The sequence below is a fragment of the Triturus cristatus genome, chromosome 2_1, assembly GCF_964204655.1.
Source record: "Triturus cristatus chromosome 2_1, aTriCri1.1, whole genome shotgun sequence".
Lineage (NCBI taxonomy): Eukaryota > Metazoa > Chordata > Amphibia > Caudata > Salamandridae > Triturus > Triturus cristatus.
This window is the reverse complement of record NC_140581.1, coordinates 778,097,357-778,120,311: the sequence shown is the minus strand read 5'-3', so window position 1 is coordinate 778,120,311 and position 22,955 is coordinate 778,097,357. Positions and strand designations below refer to the sequence as shown.

Sequence of the window (22,955 nt, the reverse complement as noted above, 5' to 3'; positions counted from 1 at the left end):
TTGGGGAAAAGACTACAGCATTACCAGGATTATTAGTACAGGTACTACCGCGTTTATTAACTACGAAAAAGGAAGATTGGGGTGCAATTTCAGCCTGTAAACAAAAACAAGATGAAGACACTAGTGATTTCTATTCCCGATTTGAAAAATGTTTTGGTATTAATAGTGGCATAAAAGCAAGTAGTGAGTCGTATCCACATCTGTTTGTGACAAAATTAGTTGAGAATTCCCTGCCCCAAGTTAAAGGTAGAGTAGTAAAATTCGAGAGTACCTGGCAAGGTAACACACCGTCACAGATGTTACAAATGTTACAATATCATCACAATAGAATTAGAGAAGAACAAGAACAAGAACAAAGACGTATGAAAGAAACGAAAATGAAAATGCTTGTTGCGCAGTCAGTTCCAGCTGATGGTCATAAAAAGGGTACAACACAGTCCAGTGATTCAGTAGGTCCTGTTAGAGGGACATGCAACTATTGTAAACAGCCAGGTCATTATATACACGATTGCGCAGTTCTAAAACATAATATCTCTACGGGTATAACGAAAGAGAGACCAGGTCCGCCTAGACAGGATCAGATTCAACAACAAGTACCTCAGAATACACAGCCTATGCCAGTTCCACAACAGACCGCACCACAACCACAACAACAACCACAACAGCCACAGCCTATTGCTGCAACACAAAACACGACACAACAGATGTACCAGTATGCACAAAATGACTATCCAGAGTATCAGCGCTACACATGAAATAGCCTAGAGAGGGAAGTTGGCCCACCCCTTATTGAGGTTCCCGTAGATCAAGAAGGTCCTTACGTACAGAGTCAAGTATTAGGGAAAGACAGAAAGTTTCTACTCGATACAGGGGCAAGCAGAACCACTATCCGTCACAGCGAAGTCCCAGGGGTACCCCTCTCAGGCTCACAAAATATTTCCCTTGGTTTTTCAGGAAAGCCCACTATTAATGAAGTATCGCAACCGCTTGCTTTATCGGTCGGTCCATTAACACGGACTACAGATCTATTGCTCACAAAATCATGCCCAGAAAACTTGTTAGGTATAAAAACATTGAAAGCTCTAGGAGCTGTAATATGTTGTTCTCCGGAAGGAGTACGACTATTTTTGCGTGACTTTAAAGGTCACTATGTGTCTAGAGACATGGATCATCGGTTACAGAATCTACCTGCACATTTATGGGCACAAGGCCCCACTGATGTAGGTTGTATGCACATTACACCATATCGAGTTACACTCAAAACAGGAGTAGTATTACCACGAATACGACAATACAAGTTACCGCCAGATGCTGTTGTGGCTTTACTGCAAATCATTGACGAGCTCATTGCACAAGGAGTGGTTGTAGAAACGGACTCCAATATATGTAATTCCCCGATAATTCCGATTCTTAAACGAACTGATCCAAAAGCACCACCAGTATATCGATTGGTTATTGATCTGCGAGAATTAAATAAATGCATTGTACCACAATACCCTGTGGTCCCAGATATCTCTTCATTGCTAACAGCCATAGATTCAGAAGCAACGTTCTTTACTGTAATTGATCTCAAGAACGCTTTCTTTAGCGTCCCAATTTATCCGGAAAGCCAATATTTGTTCGGATTCAGTTTAAATGGACGAAGTTTTAAATTCACACGCGCACCTCAAGGATTCACAGAAAGCCCCAGCATCTATAGCCAAGCACTGAAAAGAGAACTTGACAGTATCCACATGCCAGCTAACACTGCCTTGCTTCAATACGTCGATGATCTGCTGATCACCGCCCGAAGCGAACCTGAATGTGAAAAAGCATCACTGACGGTTTTACATTTCCTAGCCGACAAGGGGCACAAGGTGTCCCCTTCAAAGCTGCAATTCTGTGTCCAGCAAGTTGTGTACCTTGGGCACTTGCTGTCCAAGGGGGGAAGACAGCTTACACCCGACCGTATTCAGTTAATTGTTAACATGCCGACACCCAAGACACAAAAGGAGGTACGGGCATTCATAGGCCTCACTTCGTACTGTAGGCAGTGGATCCCTCAATATGCATTTCTAGCAAAACCACTCATTCAGTTGACAACACAGGAGGCAGCGACATCAACTGTCCTCCCTTGGACTCAGGAACATACGCAAGCTTTTGAAAGCTTAAAGAAAGCTTTATGTCAAGCACCTGTTTTAGCAACACCATGTTACAGCAAACGTTTTACACTTTTTGTTACAGAACGAGAAGGTACTGCTTTGTCAGTACTCACGCAGGAAGAAGCAGGATCACATAAGCCATGTGCTTATTTTTCCAGTACATTAGATCCCGTAGCTCAGGCTCTTCCTGCGTGCCTGAAATCAGTCGCAGCAACAGCTTTAGCAATCCGACAAAGTGATGCCATAGTGTTAGGACATCAATTGACAGTACAAGTACCACATGCAGTAGAGGTTCTCTTGAACCGGACCCAAACACAACACTTGACCATAGCAAGACTGACGGGTTATGAATTAACATTGTTCCAGCCACACATAGAAATCAGACGTTGTAGTACATTAAATCCTGCCACACTTTTGCCAGTAAGTGGAACAGACCCATTGGCACATGATTGTATTGAAGTCATTACTATTACGACGAAACCCAGACAAGACTTGACCGATATTCCATTATCAGATCCAGACCTGACATTGTATGTAGATGGTTCATGCATGAGAACAAGTACAGGAGAGTTAGTGGCCGCTTATGCAGTCACAACAGACACTGAAGTTATTGAAACAAATTGTATAGATACCCTGTCAGCTCAAGCAGCAGAGCTCATCGCTCTGACACAAGCCTGTATTCAAGCCAAAAATCAGAAAGTCAATATATACACAGATTCACGTTATGCATTCGGAGTCGTCCATGACTTCGGCGTGCTTTGGCGAGAGAGAGGTTATTTAACTTCTCACGGTGCCCACATCCAGCACGGTCCCCTTATTCAAGCTCTGTTAGATGCAATACATCTGCCGACTGCAATATCGATTATGAAGTGTAAAGCCCATACAAAAGTGACTGACATTATTTCTCAGGGTAACGACCTAGCTGACAGAACAGCTAAACAGACTGCTCAGAATCAGACTCATACAACTGACACGACAAAGACAATAGTTCCGACAACAACACGCTGCATGACAGTTAAGGATCCTGCCCTTGATGTAATTGACATACAGACACATGCTACACCAGAAGAAATAAAGAAATGGACTGAATTAGGAGGGATCCAAACGGATCAAGGATGGATGACAAAGGGAAAATCTATATGGTTTCTCCCCGACTCAATGGTTCAAGTCATCATTAACACAATACATAGTCCAGCGCACCTAGGAGAGAAAGCTATGCTAGACAGTATTCAACACATTTGGTTCAATAAACACTTGCGAGCAGCAGCTAAACAGAAAGTACGTACCTGCATGATTTGTTGTCAGTTCAATCCAGGAAAAAGCGTACCTGTAGACCAGGGTGGATTTCAACCCCCCGATCACCCTTTTGAAGTCCTCCAGATGGATTATATCCAGATGGAACGATGTCGAGGATTCAAATATGTCCTCGTAGTTGTATGCGCTCTTTCCCGGTGGACAGAGGCGTATCCCGTCTCAGATTACACTGCCCCGACTACTGCCAAACAGTTAGTTCGAGAATTCTTCCCACGGTATGGTCTGCCCCGTGTCGTGTACTCAGATAATGGCCAACCATTCTCATCCGAGCTAATGAAACATGTTTCACTTTTGTTAGGCTATCAATGGAAATTCCACTGTGACCGACATCCCGAGGCAGCAGGTCTCGTGGAGCGGCATAATCAAACTTTGAAAATTAGACTGTCCAAAGTATGTAGAGAAAAAGGTGTCGACTGGATAGTAGCCTTACCAGTTGCGCTCTTTTACATGAGAATGGTAGCACACTCTCGAACAGGGCTATCCCCGTATGAGGTGATCTTCGGTAGACCACCAAATATGTGGGGGACGCCTATACCCCGTAAAATAACTGATGTTGATTGTAATATGCTGACAGATTACCTGGCTTCCTTGATGTCTGCACTACAATCTTGTCGTTCACAGGTAGCTGCAGCTTTTCCCGATAACACTGAGGTGAAGCCCCATGACGTGGTTCCGGGAGATCTGGTACTGATAAGGAACTTCGACAGAAGGAACCCGCTGGAGCCTCGCTGGCAGTCGCCTAAACTCGTCTTATTGACCACAAGGACAGCTGTGAAGATTGAGGGACGTAAAGGGTGGTTGCACTCGAGCCATATCAAACAATTTCATGGACTATCATCCGACTTGAATCATCAGCCCTGCATTCCCTCACAGACTGACTCAAAACTCCCCCTGGTTGAAAAAACTGAAAAAGAAAACTATAAACTGAAACTAAGGTCTAGCAAGTCAGACAATTTGATTGTTTAAGTCCTCTTCAAGGTGAATCGGTTGAATTTGTCTCTGACATGTATCCTCTAGACCGAAATAGAGAGAGAAATAGACAGAAACAGCTAAAAAAATATGTGTACTGTAAATCACTTCGTAGTCACTGCATAGTGACATTGTTAATTATGTTTTTTCTAAGTCTTCTGATTATCATTACCAGTATATTATTACACATGTATTACCCTATTTCCAAGCGTGCTTTCAATGTTACTGCCGAACACTCTTTTAGCGAATTACCCCCGCATGAGTTGTCCTATAGATTTGCGCTGCGCAACAACACATTCATTAGTATGTTACATCATTCTCATCAGACCAGCAATGCTACAAATTGTTGGATATGTGGCCGACTTCCCCCCTATCAGAAATACAAGGGAGTTCTGCCTCTCTTTCCGTATCCATTCACCCACAATGGCTCCTGTGGAGCATGGTTTAGTTTGATTAATTCCCTAGATTCAAATTCAGTAGTTTATCAAGACAACTGGGTGTGGGGAAACCTGAACCTAGTTTTACTTAAAGTCTGCTACCCTAACAAGGAGGGACTTCCCAAAAGAACAGGAACTGATCTAGAAAACGAAGTATATGGATTAGGTAACTTTACACTTAATCTCATGATCCTGAATGTTGAATCCGAAGCTACACCAATCTTGCCCGCTATGTCAGTATTTCCAGTTAGAGGCGAATTATGTGTAAGAAAGAATGGTTCAATTCACATGGGCCATAGCAAATGTACCACTGTAATAGAATTCAGTGATAAAGGCAAATCTACGTTTAGAGCTTCTCGTCATTTCTACTTCATCTGTGGTCACACCGCATACATACGCCTACCCCTAGATTGGGATGGTACCTGTTACATTGCATTCCTTCTGCCACCTGTTTTCCTAGCCCCGCCTGATTACCATAGGAATACCCATTTAGTACACAATAGACAGCAGAGAGATCTCCCGATTGTCGACTACACCGAAACAGCATGGGAGCAATACACAGATTTCAATAAAGGTTTCTTTCCCTACATAGGTACAGTCACTAATAGTAAGTTGATACGTAGATTAACTAGAACCCTTGAAGCAGTAGTGAATGAAACTACTTCCGCTTTAGGCAACTTAACAGAGGAGCAGTCTGCGATGCGGATTGTTGTTATTCAAAATCGTCTTGTCCTTGACGTCATCCTGGCCGATAGGGGCGGAGCTTGTAGGGTCATCGGATCAAGTTGCTGTGTTTTCATACCAGAAAACGCGCCGTCAGTATATAAAGCCATAACTCGACTTCATAAGATCGTAAGCCAGATACACCAGAATCCAGGCACCTGGACTTGGTCCGGTTGGTTCTGGAGCGTGTTGTCAGCCTGGGGATGGAGGATCCTATCCTTCCTAGGTATTGGCTTACTCATTCTATTCAGTTTCTGCTTGTGTCTACAATGTGGGCCAGCGATTTGTGGTCTGTGTGCCACATCGTGTATCCCGCCTTCGAATTTTCACTCAAGATCCCGGAAGAAGAAAGAAGAACAAATGATGCTATATGAACAGATTGATGGATTGATGAAGATGGATATTTCATAAGGGTCCGTAGGGGACAAGGTGGGAATGAGGAAATATGAATTTTTATGGTCAATTGTGTCCCCTATCTTAGACCCCAATGGCTCCATGTACATGCTACAAGTACATGTATGTTCCCTCCAGTTCCAGTTATGAAGACGCAAATACATGTGCGTCCAACGTCAACATGTCCTCTTTCAGATCCGCCATGAATGGGTCAAATATTTCATTCCTAAGTATGATTGGCCACCGACTTTATATGGTTCACTTTTCTAGTTTTACAGTTCAGGCGAGTAGGCCCTGAATTCTGTCATCAAGCCACTTCCTGCTTCTGCCTCTGAAATGCTCCAGCCTGGACCTGCATCCGTATCCATGAACTTTGTCCTACTCCCTGCGCGGCTAACGGTGCCTGACGCGGCCTGTTGCCTGCCAAAAACTGTATTCAGCCTTCAAGTTATCTGCTCCGCTCCTCATCCAATGCATTCCTGTCTAGTAGTTTAGGTAAACATCCTTCCAGCTACCGAGCAAAGAGCTTGGCCTCGCTGTCTTTTTGCAAGTAATTCATAGCCCCTGTTACCATGGAAGATTCCTGCCCCCTCGCATCTCATGTAGACACATAGACGCTTGTACATGCACTAACAGTCAGTATAGAATAGATTCCGTCCGAGAAACCTTTCCTTTTGGATAACACAGTTCCTTAAACAAAGATATTAGATACGATTTGGGATTAGGTTGACCTGACCCCCCAGACTTTTGTCTCCACATGTAGAGCTAAATGTCAATTCCCCTTCACCCTCTAGTTGCACGTCAATCACACGTCATGCGGCTGCGCGCGCATCTCTGCCAAATATTCCTGCTGACACTGCAGGATTCTCTTATGGATCCACCCACTTGTGACATCATTTTAAGTGACGTTTCTAGTATACGCCTGTATTTACGCCTACTTTCATTACGTATGTGTATTCTTATCTGTATTATCAGCTGTTACGCCTCCTGCATCTGTCTTAATGCAATGCTTTTCATATATATATTATTACTTGTCAATAATGTATTGCCTATCCCTTCCTGAACCTTCGTGGTGATGGAATAAGATTGCCTAGTTCGAACTATGATTCCTTTGTAAGGAATAAAGCCCTTTTCAGAACCTCTAATACCACGGATTCTGCCTCTTATTTTGACTGAGTTATTCTTACTAGACTTTACCGCATAAAAAATAGTACAGGTAATTTAAATATTTACCACAAGGTAGCGAAACCCATCTGTCACCACCTGTATTGGACAACCGCTGGGGAGAGCCAGAGCTCCGCCACTCAGTGTGTAAAGAAGGGATTTATTCCAGTTGATAGAAAACCCTGAAAACCTACCGAAGGATGTGAAGTTGTCTAAAACACATATGAGAGACTTCTTGGGGGAGGTACAGAAGAATGTCATCTGCATAAAGCGAGATGCGATCCTCCCACTCCGCCGACCACCACAATCCATGTATGGCCGAGTCGCGCCGGATCCAGGTGGCGAGAGGCTTCAAGGATAGGGCAAATAGCAGGGGTGACAACGGGCACCCCTGTCTGGTACCCCGACTAGGAGAAAAGGAGTCGGACCATTTGTTAAGTATCACCTGCGCCAGAGGAGCGGAATAGAGGAGTCTGACCTATTATATAAATTGCGGCCCAAACTTCAACTTGAGAAGGACGGCATAGAGGTAGGGCCACTTGATAGTATCAAACGTCATGGAGGCATCTAAGGACAAGATCACAGCATCTTCTCTGATGGTATCACCCTGTCCTATCACTCCATGCACTCACCACAGATTCAGGGCAGTATTGCATTGGAGCATAAAGCCTGACTGGTCCAGGTGTACTAAGGCACTAATCGCACACGATAGGCGGGTGGCCAAAAGCTTGGCGAGGATTTTCGGTTCTGTATTGAGCAGGGAGATGGGTTGATAAGAAGCACATCTATCTCTAGGCTTTCCCTCCTTAGGGATGACTACTATCGACGCTAGTCGTTGGTCAGGCGGCAACTCTCCCTCTCTCCTACTTTCCTCAAACATAGCCCTCAGATGTGGGGAAGCTTGTCAGGACGCAGTTTATAGAGCTTAATGGGTAACCCGTTGGGGCCCATCACCATTCCCGGTCGGAGCTGCCTGATTGCCTGCGCGATCTCGTCATTCGTAATGTCGCTATCTAAAAAACTCCTGTCTTCCTCAGAGAGGACTGGGAGCTGGATGTATTGGAAGAGGTCAGCAGAGTCTGTTTCCAGGAGGGACGACTGTGCCTGATACACAGCCCTGTAGTGTGTAGTGAACTCCTCGACAATGTGAATGGTATCTGTTAGCCTTGCACCCAAGTCAGCCGTCAGTTCGGGCACCAATCGATTGTCCCTTTCCTTCTTGTCCAACCAGGCGATTAATTTCCCTGCTTTGTCTCCCCATTCATACATGCTACCATCTCTCTCCTTCCCCCAGGTTTTGGCCTGATCTGTGACAATGGCTTTATATTCATCTGTTTTCAGTTGCAAGAGTTGCAATGCTTCTGGGGTATCCCTCCTCCCAGTTTCTGCCTCTAACTGGAGGATCTCCTGTTCAACCTCTTCAAGCTGTTTGGAGTTTTCGTTCCTAACTCCCGCTATGAGAGAGAGGGCTGTCCCTCTAATCACCGATTTGAACGCTTCCCAGAGAGTTTGGGGGGAGTCAACAGAGCCAAGATTCTCCTGGAAGTAAAAGTCAATTGCCATCAACAGGTCTTTGCGAACACTGGGGTTTTGCAAGTACCAGGGGTTGATGGGCGCCACCATGTCAATTCGTTGGTCACCTAGAACCAGCCTGGCCCACACCGGCGAGTGGTCGGATATGCCACGTGCAAGGTGGCGAACCTCATTGACGTGCATGAGTTGAGAGGCGGGCAGGAGTAAATAGTCAATCCGCGAGGAGCTACGGTGAGCGCCAGAGTAAAAGTCCCCGGGGTGAAACGCCCTCCAAGCGTCCGAGAGGCCGAAGGCCTCCAGGAAGCCGGGGAGCCAACTACTTGAGGGGCCCATTGCATGGGGGGGGGTTGGCGGTCCAGTGTACTGGATGCAACAGCATTAAAGTCACCTACCATCAGCTGCAGGCCCTCCAGTAGGGAGAGGAGTTGAGTGACCAGATCTGCAAAAGTCTGACTTTGCAGCCCAGGCGTGACATACCCCTATACCATAGTTAACGCCCTTCCCTCCCATTGTCTCATGGTTGCGACATACCTCCCATGGTCATCAGTGTGCGAGGACTGAACCGAAAAGGGGAAGGAGTGTTCAGCCATGATTCCCACTCCCCCTGACCCAGAGGTGAAGCCAGAATGTGTCAGGAGCCTGCATCCCCATCTATTTAGGGCTTTACATATATTACCGATGAGATGTGTCTCCTGGAGGAAGACTATATCTGGGGAATGTTGCCTTGTATATTGCAGGACAATAGTGTGTTTTACCTTTTCCCCCAGCCCATTCACATTCCAACTTATTAAGGTGAAGCTTTTGTCCCAGTGCATAACCACGATAGTGGGTCATATGGGAGACCATCTCCCAAAACCATATTGATCAGTGAAGCCGATGAAACAACAACTAACAACCCATTACCCCTAACCCTCAATCCAACACCCCCCTCCCTGGGCATTAACCAGCCCATTGAAGAAACTGTGCAGAGTGCCTGTCGCCCCAGAAAAATACAAACAGTAGTCAAATGCGGGGAAGAAGGCTCCTACCCCCCGACCCTCCACCCCTCCCCCAAAAGAAGGGAAGGAAATATGAAAAATGAGTCCACCATTGGAAGGCCACCAGAATTCAACAGTCAAGAATACAGAGTCATTGAACCCAGCGTATACAGTTCCGCACAGAAGCACTGCCGGCAGAGCCCGGGGCCAGAATAATCAAGATGTACAGAAACCCCAGAGTGGGCCTAATCAAAACAAGGTCCGACATAGCATGTGGGGACACTCAGTGCAAGGATCAGCGTGGGTTATGTTCCCCGGCGTCTCTCCATCCCTCCAGCCAGTCCGCCACCACCTCTGGATGTTCGAAGAACTAAGCCTTTCCACTTGCCTCGACCCGCAATTCGGTTGGGAAGAGCATAGCGTATTTCATCCCTCTGTCTCTCAGAGTCTTTTTGATGGCCAAAAAGACCGCCGCTGCATCTGCACGGCCTGCCTGAAATCCGGGAAAAAGGTAACAGTGGAGTTTTCATACTTGAGAGGCGGTGAGCTCCTGGCATTCTGTAATATCCCATCACGGTCTCTGATGTTCATGAGTCTTGCCAAAATTGGACGAGGGGGGGGGGCTCAGGCTTTGGGTGCCCCCCCCCAGGACTCTGAGGGCCATCTCAACCACAAAAAACTTCCAGAGGCCCTTCGGGATGAGGTGGTTGAGCACAAGGTCTTCACCAAACAAGTCCGGTGTCTGCCCCTCTGACTTTTCCAGAACATCTAGGTTGCGAGCGTTGTTCTGCCAAGAGTACCCCTCGTAATCATCCAGCTTGTCTTTGGCTAGTTTTTTAAAGGTTTGAAGGACCTGGACTTCATTTTGGAGTTGCGAAACATCATCTACCAAACTCTGCGTGGTGATTTCCAACTGCTTGACTTTTTCATGCGTTTTGGTGAGGTCTGCCCTGATCAGTCGTTTCTACTGTGATGGCGTCAGAGCGTTACTCCATGGAGGTGCGCATCCCTGCAATTGCCTCCATTATGTCCCTCAGGGTGAGTTCAGGGGTTTCACTCTCTGACCCACCAGCAGTTTCCACACTGGAGGGTCTCTCCGGCGCAGTATCTATATCTGCTGCGGGGGCCCCCGCCAATCCTTTCACATGAAGTTGTGCCACGATTAGATAGCGACAGGGCCCCACAATGGCAGTGAGTTTATCACCCCCAAGAAGCCGAGGGCACTGCAGATCAGGAACAGGACCTCCCCCCTCAGGTCCCACAGGATCAGATCACACCACTGCCAGGTAGTTTTGGGTGTTTGGTCCCCCAGATCAACTGTCTTTTCCTGCCAGCACCATCCGCCTGGAGGGCGGGGCTGATTATAGAGTTGCAGGGCACGAATTGCAGTGATTCTCGTCCCCCCCCCCCCCCCCAGGGCAACCGAACTCACTGCACAGGAGGCAGGCACTTCTGACTCCCAGGAACAGGAGAGATCGCCTCCGTAGTCGCTGCAATCCGTCCGAGACCTCGCAGACAAGGCCGCAAGCCACGATGTAGATTTGCAGCGTGCCCTCCCTCCGGCGCGGCCACAGCGGTGCCAGGAATCACCGCAGGACACGGCCTCAGGGTGTGGGAAGGCCCCAGGCCGCAGCAGGCAGCGCTCCGTCAGTCCGAGTCCAGCAGGTTCGGAAAGCGGGTCGGCTGGGTCCCAGTCACTTCAGGCGGCCATCCACAACTTCGGGACTCGGATATTTATGATGGATTGATGAATTTTAGGATGGAGGGTCCAGAGCTACCTCAAAACACGGCCATCACGCTGCCGCGCGTAACCACGCCCCCACAGATTCGAGTTTTAATTGTATGCTCGCAAGTTCCTTGCATACAGTTTGTGCCTCCGTTTTGAGTTGATCCTCTAGGTGTAGATTAAGATCACCCAAGACCAGAAAGTTAGTGTGTTTAAGGGCTAGTTGGGTGGCCAGGTCCATAAGATTAGCCGTAAAATCGTTTAGCAGCTCTGGTGGGCGATATATTAAGAGACCATTCATCATAGTCTCTCCTTGCTCCCTGCGACCCTCTTCGAAGTGAACGGGACTCTTGGTACAAAAGTTGAGAAGGTAAACCTTCAGCACAACTATTCTGGGAGGGAAACAGCCTTTACTACGAAGTATTTACATTGTATTACATTTTACATGCATTTTTTACATTGTAAAGACGGTTGGGACGCAAGTCTTTCCAACGCAAGTCAAAACCACGCATTTGAGGGTTAATATAAAAGGGGGCTTAAGGGGTATCCCCCCCAAATTATTAAATGTTCAAATAGTGCCAAACTTGTAAATGACAAAGGCAATTAATTAAATATATTAAGATTTAATGTATACTTTTTTAACAGTAGGTGGCAGTGTTAGACTGTGATAGGAATTTTCAGAAACAGTAAGCGTGGTAAAAGTATGCATGGTAAGGAAATGCGTGGTGAAGGTGTTTCTAATGTGATTGATTGAAAAGGTGTGGAAGTGGTATGCATTATATAATCAGTGAGGTAAAGATGTGCGTGGTGAAGTAAGGTGTGGTAATACCCTATAACCTTCTTGGACTGTATCCGACCTGTGCTCCTGAACTTTTGACTTTGACACAGTCCAGCATGGCTACATAGCTGTGTTTGGCCCTTTCTGCTTTTTGGCGCTGTTTTGTGGTTTATCCTTTAAAATTCCTCTGGTTCTACTGATTGGATTCTAGCCATTTTGGTGCGGTTTTGTTTATTGACTTTTCTATATTTTATTAAGTTGGTGTGATGTTTTCACTTTTTTACTGTTTGAGGTGTTTCACAAATTCTTTACACATTGCCTCTAAGTTAAGCCTGACTGCTCTGTGCCAAGCTACCGGGGGGTTCAGCGCGGCTTAACTTGGGGTTTGCATGTGCCTTACCCTGACATGGACTGAGGTTGCTGCTTGACCAGGGCTCATACTCCTGTCAACCAGGAACCCATTTTCTTCCACCTTCTCTTTAAATTAGCATAGCATGGGCATTTCAATGAAGTGTGAATATAGTGTCTCCATGAACAATTGCATATCACAGGATTGTTTATCCACCTGCAATATTGACCACGCAGCATCAGGATAATAATTCACAATATTACCATATGCTTAATAGAGGCTCTATGGCCTCTGGCAGAGTGTAATCTGACTTCAGGTGCAAATGCTCTTTGAGGCAGAGATCAGATTATGATTTGTGTCTGAGTTATATCAAATTTGAGTACATTTTGTTTTTTTCCTACACAAATTCCTCTAGGTATTAGCTGAAGAAATTTGCATGGGGAAAAGAGTATAGCTAGTAATGGGGGAAAGATGTGGATTTTGGATGTTGTTAAACTGCATCCACAGGTTATGCTCAGTTCTTCTGTTATAAGACTATCTTTGATGAGTCTTAACTTGTGCAAATAGCATGGTGTCCAATACCAACTTTGTTGGATATTTTAGTGACCAGATATCAACTTTGCATCCCAAAGGGCTGAACCATGTACCGCTGGTTTAAGGGACCATTCCTGTGTGGTATATTTGTCATGCAGTATAGTTTGTCATGCCTTCACACTGAATCAACAAAAACTTTGCAAAATATGTGAATCTCTAGCATCTATGTTCCTCAGAGATTGTGTTGTACCCATCTCTGCCTATAGTTGGGGACTGAGAAAATGGTAAAGTTTGTGGGTACTCATCCATGTCCGCTCCACAGACAATATCCAGCTGGTTATACCTCCAGAACTGGTCCATCAAACATTGTATTGAGTTTGCAGTTTTAAGGTTTCATTTAAGAATATTTGATTTAACAAGGGTATGACTGCATTTTCCATGTGTCCCAGTAAATGTTATAATCTCCTATTATGATTTCAGCAGTCTGCAAGATGGCATTTTGAGTGTGCATTAAAGGATTCACCTTTAAACATTTGTGGACTGTCTTCTCCATTAGAACTATTGAAAGAATGCGGAAGAATGTTTCATTCCACACTCGAAATTGGTGGAATTTGGTGACTCAGCATTACTCTTGGAACGCAGAGTTCTGGCCAAATTCCGCCGATCGCCGCATGGCAGAATTTGTTTGCCACAAGACTCCGGATATGCGAGCTTGAGTGAGATTTGGCATCCCCAGGATGATTTTCTAATGCAGGGGATCATGGGTGGTCACAAGTGAAGGCCTGATTCTTGAGTAGATTATCTGCCACTCAAGTAGATTTCTACTTGATTGGCAGCAAAATCAACTTGAATGGCCACACACTCTTGTGCATCTCATGGTCCCTCGCACGCTGGGTTTACAGCACTGTTCACAATACTGGCTCTAAATTGCAAAGCGATGTGCATATTTTTGGGGCATTGGCAGATGTCCGTGGAATCTCGAGGAGTTGTTATGTAATGCCACAGACTACACGAGTTCCACTAATCCCTAGAAAGAATGATCAGGTTGTACAAAAGGCTGGACAGGGAGCCAAAAGCACCACTGGTAAATTTTGACAGACCAGCCCCCATATGCCACAGAGAGTAACCTCAGCAAGCAGACCAATCCACTTTGAGCCATGTTAATTAAAAGGATAATATTGTATTTAAGACGGTCTTCTCAAGTCCCAGCATACACTAAGGGCAGTGACGTAGCAATGGCATGATATGCCATAGCGGGTCTGAGTTCAGTGGGCCCCTCAGGCCTCTGGGTGCAGGTGCCACTGTACCTGCGGCACTATTGATAGCTAAGCCTCTGACTAAGGGCTCTGACTAAGGGTTCAGGGTAAGAAAAGCCGCTGGGTAGTGTGTCACAGGACAGCGCGAACCCCAGATCAGGCGAGCTTTGTGTGTATAAAATATATGCGTGTTCTACTGTCCTGTAACAGAAATTCACAACATTTCATTCAACATTCTCCAAAACATTTTTAAGTCTCAGGTGCAATATGTAGTAAGGCTCAGCAGTGCAGCTCATCAACTGGTAGCAATTATCGCTCTTTATGGTGGACTTATGAAATATGAAATCTAATTGAAAAAGTTAATTTATTTAAGTTTGTGCATGCACATACCAATTGGTGTGCATGCTTTAAAACCATCTGTTTTTGCAATTGGTTTTAAAGTGCATTGGACAGCCAGCAACCTCCCTAGCCTCGAGAGTCAAAATCAGTGCCCACATGCACCAAAACCAGCCTGCAACTTTCCAGCCTCCTGGGGAAATGCCTAGTGCCTGCGAGGTGGTCCAGTCCTGGCCAAGGTGGAAAACAGATGGTTTGGTGGCTAAAGCAAATACAAGAACATGGTAGCCTAATATGTCTCATTATATATCCACCCAGAATAGTATTTCATGTGAAAGTCGGAGCATGTTTGCCCATGGTGAAAGGTGTAGGACTATGTAGTAAGATTCCCTGTGAAGTACTACCAATCCACCAGAACACCTGGATGGCTATCGATTGAAAGATTTAAGCATGGTCCCATGCTCCTCTTTACCTAATCCATGATGCCTCTGTCTTTGTCTCAAAGCATTGATCTGGGGATAGTCAAAGGTAGCATGCTCAAACCTTGCTTTCATTACGTTTTGTGGATATACGTCAAACAGGCACACAAATATTAATGTTGAAAAATCCAAGGAATTCTTATCTCTGGTAACCATAACTATAACTACTAATGCCACACTGTAATGTCACTCTATATATGCATGCTGATAATGGGAGGCGAAATGTGTGAGGATTAAGATGAGGACAGCATTGCTGCCACTTTAATTAATTAATAAATCATTGGGAACTTTGAAATTTGGCTTTCACACTTTCTTTTCTGTTTTGGATAAGCCAGAAGGTAGTTATAGTTTGGACCATGTTTCCATATGAAAAGCATTTTTTTACTTACCTATAACTTTAGTGCCATTTGACGGACCGTCATGACATTTTTCAAAACAAATGGCCTGGTGATTTTTGTTGCACATGGACAATTTCGGCCGATTCATAGTTTTTGAGAAATTTGAGAAGAAAAGGTTAGTGATATCTGTGGCCGAGGATATTTTGCAGAGACAGTGAGATTATTCGTGAGAAAGTTGCGGCTTTTCATTTTTATGGATTGGGGAACGTTGTATGAATGCTAATATAAGGGGTCAGAGTGGACGTACTCTGACCCCATGTTTGTCCAACAGGGTATTAATGACACACGTTATGTGTCCAAAAGATTTTCCTTTTGACCACGTGCGATATTCGCAACAATGCGACGACTATCAGCATAGCTTCCCTGTGTAATGCCGCAGGGATTTCACAACAACTTCTTGATTATTGGTCCAAGAAATAAATATATATTATTTATGTATATATATATATATATATATATATATATATATATATATATATATATATATATATATATTACACACCTGCCCTGACTTTTACTTAGGCACTCACACACTCACTCACAGACACGTATGCACCCAGTGACATACCCAATCAGGAACTCATACACCCACTAGCAGTCACACTCTTTCACTGACACACCCACTTACAGAGGTAGTCAAAGACTCACACAACCACTCAGAGACCCCCTTCAAAACTGATGCATGCACTCATAAATGTATGCACTCACTCACAAACCCACTGAGACACCGATGCACCCACTGACAGACTCACTCAGACACTGTTGTACCAACTAAGAGACCCAGTGAGAAACTGATGCACGCACTCAGAGGCCCACTCAGAGAGCCAGACACCGACTCATAGACATAGATCCACTCAAACACTGCACAGACTCCCAGACTTTCTTAGACACTAACACACCCACTCAAAGACACAGTCAGACACTGACGGATCCACTCAGAGATCCAATGACATACTCACTGAGACACTGATGTATCTATTCAGAGACCCACTCAGGTACAGAGACATGGGCTTTCAAACCCACTCAAACACGAATGCACCCAGTCACCTACCCACTGATAGACTCAAAGTCTCTTACCGACCCACTGAGTGAGACACCCAGTAACAGGCACACTTAGAGACTCAGATATACAGTTATAGACCCACTCAGACAGTGATGCACCCACTTAGAGACCTAATGAGAGACTGACGCACTCATTCACAGACTCACTCAAATACGTATACACTGACGGAGAGAATTACTGACACAGTGATGTACTGTATCACAGATCCCAGTGAAAGAGTCTTACTTACTGTGATAGACACATTGAAGAAGGCATATATGTTTTTATTGAGTAATTTGGATTGTAATATATCTAGTGTCATGGTTAGAATCTGATTTATATTTATGCATTTTGAATGTGCTGGTAGCTATTGAATGTCTACTTTTGTTTTGCGATTTTGCGACGTCTTCATGATCTTCGTGACCATGAGGGGAAATAGGATTTAAAGATGGTTTCTATAGAAAATCGGTAGAAAAATATGAGCTTATAGAGAACAGTAAACTAATAAACTCCTAGAGTCCAAAATATTGTAAAATGTATGTGTTTTACACTTTATGAAAAAAGATGCAATGTTAGAATGAGGATATAAATGGTGCATGAATGAGTGAATACTTTTTGGTAAAACTTCCCTAAAAAACAAACAACTTTAAAGGTTAATCTAAGTAGGCCGGGGCGGATTTCGCGGAGTTGCAGTATGCGGAAGTCCATGAAGTTGCAGAGATTCTACACCTCGCAATGCAGAGTCCAGGCAGAGTTTGCAAGTGCACCCCTCACATTGCAATGGGAACACGGAGTGTGTTCTCCGGTTCCAAAACACATGCGAATAGCACCACAGGGTTCTCAGGTGCATCCTTTCCTTTCCTTTCCTCTCGTTTCCTATCCTTTTTCTTCTTTTGTAACCCACCCATTATCATGGAGGAGGCCACTGCCCAGGTATGCAGCCCCAGGGAATCTTTAGCAAGGCGGAGGTGGCAGCACTCATTTTTTTTGGGCAGCACCACCTCCAATCGATCATGGTAGCAGGCCCGGCAGCGGATACCACCTGCAGAATCATTAGGGAGGGTGCACCAGTGCATGTGGTACACCAGCCAGGTTTGGCACACAATTCAGCAGCTGACGCACTGCTGGGCAGATATCTGGGACCGCGAACAGGACTTGCTCGACCTGCTACGCATTGAGATTTTGGGGATCAGTGAGTATTAATGATTTGTTGCATCTGTGTTCTACAATGCTAAAAAAACTTTCCAAATAAAATGCTGCCCAAACTCAGAGGTAAGTTACATTTAGTTTACATTGGAATATTATGTGATCCAGTTTCCAGTTTCTGCTAGGCAGGTGCTCAGCAGTGCTACCTATTCTTACACCTCATTGGCGCTCACTCTGACTTAATAATTAATAAGCCATTGCAGACTGTCCTCCTGTCACCATAGTGAATCAGTGATAGTAGTGTTAGCATTCTCTCTGTTACTTTGTTTATGTAGCTCGTACAGTTCCAAGCTAACAGTGATGTGTAGAATGCATCTGTGCATTGAAAAAAGGGAGACTGAGTTGGTTGATCAAGGAGGTTGAGATTGAGAAATAAGAATAAAATCAAAGATCATTCACTGCAATGCATTAGTTCCGAATGTAGTTCTTGTTAAGTAAATTTAGAATAGGTATTTTATGATTAGTATGGCCAACTCAACGATAGTTGATAGACTCAAAACTAGTACACTAGATGATCTGTTTTAGATAAGTACTATTATGTGACTGCGTTTGGCTGTCATTATAATTTTGTGGGGACTAACTGAATCACTAAACTATTTTTTTTTATCTTCTTCATTTCTTACATCAGCACCCAAGGGCAAGAAGAGGGACGTTGTTGAGGATCCATAGAACCTGGTCATGAGGTACCAACCACCTGCGCCACTGCTGAGGGCTCTACTAACCCCAATCTGCCCTATTATTTTTTAGTGCTGAGTTCCAGGATGGTACTTGTTGCCTGGAGACTGGTGTTGATGGAGAGAAATAGTTTCTCTTACATCCTTAACTGCCTTCTTCCTTCCACGTGGAGCTGAGGACAGGATATGCACCCACTTGTGCAAAGCACAATGTATTACATTTGTGTTTAATTACTGTTATCCCTGCATTATCTTTTTATCATTATTGGTATGGTTTTCTTATTTGGTAGCTTTTTTTTCTGTCTCTAGTCTCTAGTTCACTTATCTTCTGCTTTGTTGATATCTTTCCCTCTCTCTGATATATCTTGTGGTACTGTAAGAGAAAGACTGGGAATAACACATTTTTTGTTTGGTACTCTACTGCCTAATATGAAGATTGCAGGTCCAAGTAAGCTAGTATTATAAATAATATTCACCATGGATGTTTGTTGAAAAGGCTTTCTTTTTCCTGCTCATGATCTAACAGTTGAGTTCACGAGAGAGTGGCCAAGATCATCATACCAATCTTCCCCACAGAATCAGACGAACCCCCACAATGCAAGCATTCAGGAAGAGGCTCAAGACCTGGCTCTTCGGATGAGACAGAGCTGCTCCACCCCTCCCCCTGTACCTTGAGACCTTTACGGGTAAGTAGTGCGCTTCCCAAATCCCAAATTGATTGATTGAATGATACCTCCCAATGTTTTGTGCTGTTGTCTCATTCATTTATACAGTATACAAGAAGTTTCCCATGACAGTGCAGCATGGCTGGACAAGTATGAGCTTCCACTCCCATTGCATGTGCCAACCAACACCATGTGTCTTTCATGGAACATGATTCTACCCCTGGCTTCTCTAACTTTGTGAACCAATGAAATGCCCAGAGTGATATTTTTGTTACTGCAGTGCTAACTTAACTGTAGTGATGTATTGCTTTTGTATTTAAGGGGTGGCCTATCTAGCGTCTAAAATATGGACATGTGTTATTGTAGCCTCACAGACCACAAGTGAAGCAGGCTCCAGTGCCACTGCAGGGGGAGGAAAGTCAGTTTAAGGGGTAGAAGCGGCAGCAGGGACGGACACTGGTAAGCCACATCATTTCTTGCAATTACTATTATACTCACTAGCTAGTACCAGGGTGTAATCAACACATAACTGTGAAACCCCCAGCTTTACCAGCTGCGGTTGAGGTAATATGGCCTCTTCTATTTATTACTCACAAAAGCTCACATACTGAGTGTTGATGGCTTGAGGGAAATGTGAAAGAACGGAAGGTTAAAAGAAAGGAAAATGGTGTAGAAGCTAACAGGTGGGTGGGTGAGTGAAAGGATGCATGGGTAGGTAAAGGGATAGATGGGTGAAAGGATCATTGGAAGAAAGGGTGGATATTGAATGGATGGATAATAGATTGAATATTTAGGTGAACGACTGGATGAGAGAATTTAAGTAAGACATAATCATGATGGCTATGGGTGACTTAGAATGAAGGGATGAATGAATATTCGGATTGTTTGGATGAAAAAGCAAGGCAGCTCTCCTCATGAGGAGCATGCTGCTCATTTACTTTGCTTACTTTGTTTATGTAGGGTTATGAAAGCTATGCTTCAAAGTGGGTGGCACATTTTATTTTTTTCTACTCCCTGGACTCACTGTATTTGTTAAATGAGCCAGATGTATCCCACCCATCATTCATCACCCCCACCCCATGGCATTTTGCCAACCATGACCAAGTACAGGATGGTTCAATTCAATTTGTGACTGCAGTGTTGGCTGTGCAATGTGCGTCTTCTGCAGTTAATGCAGCATTTACAATGTTTTTAATACATTGCAAACCGAACAAACAAGTTGTGTGGTTTCCCTTTGCCCGCTCAGTCACCTCTTACTACTTCACTCCTTTATTCTTCCGTCCCAGCCTACCAAAAAATAAAAAAATCCATTCTTGCATATGCTACATTTGATTTTATAACCATGTGAAGTGTTCCAAAATATATTTCGGGGTTTCCCTTAACAGATTTATTTTACACCTGATCAGGTTTTTCCCTTTTGACTTCCGTCGACTAGTACAGTGACTGAATAATCTACAGATGATGAATCAATGATCAGTCTAGTGGCCCTTCTATTCCATATAGAAAAAGCTATACCTTGCCCGCCTAATCCTTCTAACCTAGCCTGCAGTAGAGTAAGTCAAGTTTTCTTTCTCTGCTTACTGTCCAGTGAATTAATTTGTTGGAAATAAATATTATGTGGCGGGGGCGAGGCAATTGAGTAAAGTGCACAATTTGATGTCAAATTTGGTGAATGGGATACACTGTGCCAAATGTGCCAAATTCAATCTATATAGTCTGTTCCTTTTCCTGTAGGGCAGTCCATCATTTTCACCAATGTCTACTTACAGCAGGCAGGATAATATCTGCATTTCATACGTGAGGCATGTGAAGTAGTAACTTGTTTATTATTAATTTGCTACTTTGGAGTCAGGATAGATAGAGACATGCATTTGGAGAAGAGGAGGGCCATTGGAAATAAAAAAAGATAATTGTCAACTAGACAATAGCAAACTACCCAACACACTGGCTAGCAAATGATCATGGCTTCATTATTTTAGCACAACACACAACTTGTACTCCATAGTGGATAATTTCACACTCATTAATGAGAGGTAACCTATTTTTTAACTCAATGTGTCGGTTTATATTTACTTGAAAAGCCTTTAGAAGAAAAAAAATCAAGTCACTGTTTTTTTAATCCAGTGTTATTCTGCCTTAAAACTTTCCTGCCAAACAATTAGGGCTTTTTATGCAAGGCATATGTGGGTAAAACATAAATTGGCCTTGTGATTCTCCTAATCATATCATATCACGTTCTAATGGTCCTAGGGGACCAGCGATGTACTGCTACTTTGCCACCCAGTAAATTAAAACAATTGTTTGCACAGATCATCATTTACAATTTGGCTTTTTTCTTTTTCTCAACATAGCTTCTCCTGCTGGTCCACCCTTAGGACCCAGCAGGCAGGAGATAGTGGCCCGTCTGTGGCAGCAGAGGCTGAAGTGTCTCCAGCGAGAATACCGGTGGCTGTTAGTCCTGAAGTGGAGGAGGAAACAAATGCCCCTCTGCCAGGCCCCAGTGCAGATGGTCCCCCTCAGCCTGCAGCCTCCCGACCATCCCATCACTGGCACCAGCTTACATCATCAACTGCTGCTACTCCCTCCCAAACTGAAAACACCAGGCCACTGCTGTGCTGCATCCTGCAGTGACTGATCACCATTGAGAGCCGGCTCACCATGATGGAGCAAAGCCTGGACCAGCTCTGAACCGACATCCACAATGCCCTCTTCTAGCTCTTTATAAAAAAATGTTTTTTGGGTAGGAGAAACTTGTTTGTTGCGGCTGGGTGGAGAGGGTGGAAAGGGAGTTTGGTCCGGGATTCACTTTCTTTAGATATTTTGAATTTTGGGACATTGGGGCTTGGGTTAGTTTGTCTGGGGAGAGGGTTGGGCATTTTGTGTGGTTGAAGAGGGTGTGTTTCATTGTGAAAAAATAAAGAGAAACTATTGAATTTCATTTAAATATATGCCTTAATTAGTTTGTTTTACTTTTACTTTGCACTGTTTCCTTCAACTTTTATACAGCCTGTTTATGTGCTTGTAAGAGAGAGTGTAGCACTTGGTTATATAGTTATACCTCTCTAACTATCTTGACCAATAGGGGGGATGGTGCCAGGACCTATATTGTATACAATAACCTAGATAAATGATAGTAGCAGTTAGGTACCTACTTACTAAGTTAACTAGTTCACTTCACGCCATAGTTGTCTTACCTGAATATAGATGAAGCAATAACAGGGAAGGCATCAAATCTTCACAAGCTAGGTCCTACTTCCAGTTCCACCCAGGTGAGCTCCAACTGAAAGATACATCTGAATGATTGATTATTCATCATAGGCAACTAAATGGAAATAAAAATGCTGAGCTAGTGGGTTATATCAAAGCTTTAAAAAGAATTGACACCAGAGTACTGCATGATGACACAACAAGAATTCTTGACAGTGATAAAATACAACCAATAGCAACAGTAGTCATTTCTGACTTATGGGGAGCTAGTAGTAATTTATGCAATCCTTGAGTCATAACAAAATTGACACAAAATCTGGAGGGGACAAGCTTAGTAAGGCGTTTTTTTTTGCGCAGTACAAGGTCTGAATGATGATGCTGATGACTAATATTCTTTGCTCTACATCTAAAATATGGATCAATTGTCATTCGCGGATGGGTAAACAGGGCCTGTGTGGGCTATTACTTAGATGATCCTGCTGTTATTGTTGCTTTCACCACGTTCACCCCACCAAGTGTGTGATCCTCTGATGGTGTAAATTAAGCCACACCGCAATAAATCACTCAGCAAGGGGTAAGAGGGTTAAGGGTTTGATGAATGGATGGGAAAGGGGATTTGGGGAACGTTTGACAAAGACAAATAATGCACAAGGA

At 44.2% G+C, this 22,955-nt stretch overlaps 1 long non-coding RNA gene across 6 annotated transcripts in view; it reads left to right on the top strand.

Annotated features, from left to right (window-relative positions):
- The window catches only part of LOC146865865 (uncharacterized), a 186,060-nt gene extending 164,131 nt beyond the window's left edge, over nucleotides 1-21,929 (top strand). For 3 of the 6 annotated variants that reach the window (XR_014976713.1, XR_014976712.1, XR_014976716.1), the window contains 3 exons: nucleotides 18,384-18,438; nucleotides 18,956-19,115; nucleotides 21,446-21,929. This is a non-coding gene — a long non-coding RNA (uncharacterized LOC146865865). Of the gene's footprint in view, nucleotides 1-18,383; nucleotides 18,439-18,955; nucleotides 19,116-19,460; nucleotides 19,548-21,445 lie in introns of those variants that run through there. The other 3 variants (XR_014976710.1, XR_014976714.1, XR_014976715.1) reach the window with 2 other exon arrangements.
- The last annotated feature ends 1,026 nt before the right edge of the window (nucleotides 21,930-22,955 follow it).